The sequence below is a fragment of the Leuresthes tenuis genome, unplaced genomic scaffold, assembly GCF_036924035.1.
Source record: "Leuresthes tenuis unplaced genomic scaffold, fLeuTen1.0.hap1 SCAF_34, whole genome shotgun sequence".
NCBI lineage: Eukaryota > Metazoa > Chordata > Actinopteri > Atheriniformes > Atherinopsidae > Leuresthes > Leuresthes tenuis.
Genome location: NW_027325388.1, coordinates 480,631 through 482,153, shown reverse-complemented (window position 1 = coordinate 482,153; position 1,523 = coordinate 480,631). Strand labels below are relative to the sequence as shown.

General features: G+C 46.1%; 1 non-coding gene across 1 annotated transcript; it reads right to left on the bottom strand.

Moving 5' to 3' along the window:
• Positions 1 to 1,129: 1,129 nt before the first annotated feature.
• Positions 1,130 to 1,320, bottom strand: LOC140285302 (U2 spliceosomal RNA). The gene has a single exon (XR_011910396.1). It is a non-coding gene; the product is annotated as a U2 spliceosomal RNA (small nuclear RNA).
• Positions 1,321 to 1,523: the final 203 nt, after the last annotated feature.

Here is a 1,523-nt window from a genome sequence, read left to right as displayed (position 1 = left end):
TGAACACCTCCTCTCCCACTTATGATCATGTGCAGATTGATTTTCGAAAATTTTCTTTCATGTTTTCTAGCAATTAATGATGGACATTTAGACCTTCTTGCAGCTGAACACCTCCGCTCCCGCTTTTGATCATACATTGTCAGGCATTCGAACCTTGTCTTACAAACTTTAGTCAAACATTCACACCTTTTTGCAGCCGAACACAGTTTTTTTCAGGCGAACTTGGGCATTCGAACCTTTTCATACCCACTTTTTACCAACTATGGTCGGACATTCAAACCTTCTTGTAGCCGAACACATCCAGTCCTGCTTTTGATGATGTATGTTCAGGCATTCGAACCTTTTCTTACCAGCTTTTTACAAACTATGCTCGGACATTCAAACCTTCTTGTAGCCGAACACATCCACTCCTGCTTTTGATGATGTATGGTATGGCATTCGAACCTACTTGTTGCCCGCTTTTCATTAATTATGGGTGGACATTCACACCTTGTCGCAGCCAAACACCTCCGCTCCCTGTTTTGATCATGTATGGTTGGACATTCGCACCTTTTCTCACCCGCTTTTTGCAAACTATGGTCGGCCATTCACAGCTTCCTCTCCACCATACTTCTATGGTGGGATATTCACACCCACTTGCATCCGAAGACCTCCGCCCCCACTTTTGTTGATATTTAGTCGGTCATTCGCACCTTACCCACTTTTGGCAAACTATGGCCTTCTTGCAGCCAAAAACCTCTGATCTCGCTTTTGATGATGTAAGGTTGGGCATTCAGACCTTGCTTCACCTGCTTTTCACCAAATATAGTCGGACATTCACACCTTCTTGCAGCCGAACACTTCCGCTCCACCTTTTAGTTTTCTATGGGGCATTCACACCTTTTTTTTCACCGCATTTTATAAAAACACCACAGGAACACCGTATTGAGGCTTTGTTCTGACCGCTCATTCGGTGTCGCGTTTCTTTCAAGCAATTCGCCTGGTTAGCCCGCACTCGGCTCGCTCCCAGAGCCGTGTTAAAGTCTACTTCGCATTCACTCTCTTTTCTCAGCAGACTAAAAGAAAGTTTCATCTTGGGCTCCCTGAAACCTCCATCCTGCACCGCTGTTTGCTTTTTCACAAGAGCAGAGGAGAGCGCACCGTTCCCAGGGGCACTACAGTACCGGGTCGATGCTTGGAGTGAACGGAGCAAGCTCCTTTTTCAACTCCTATTGATACAAATCCATTTAATATGTAGTCCTCGCATAGAGGACACATCAGACATTAAACTGATAAGAACAGATACTACACTTGATCTTAGCCAAAAGGCCGAGAAGCGATAACTGTCCACTGGTTCACGTCCGAGGGCCCTTCCTGGCACAATGCGCACTTGTAGCGGTGTTCTTTTTATGGCCATAGTGTCACTTTGCACCTCGGCCCACCCGCTGCACTGAGCACTCTTCAGCCCTTTTAAATGGTATAACTTTACACTACCGCACGCTCCAGCGAGCACCATTCAAGCAACAACTTTGCACTCCAGCTTC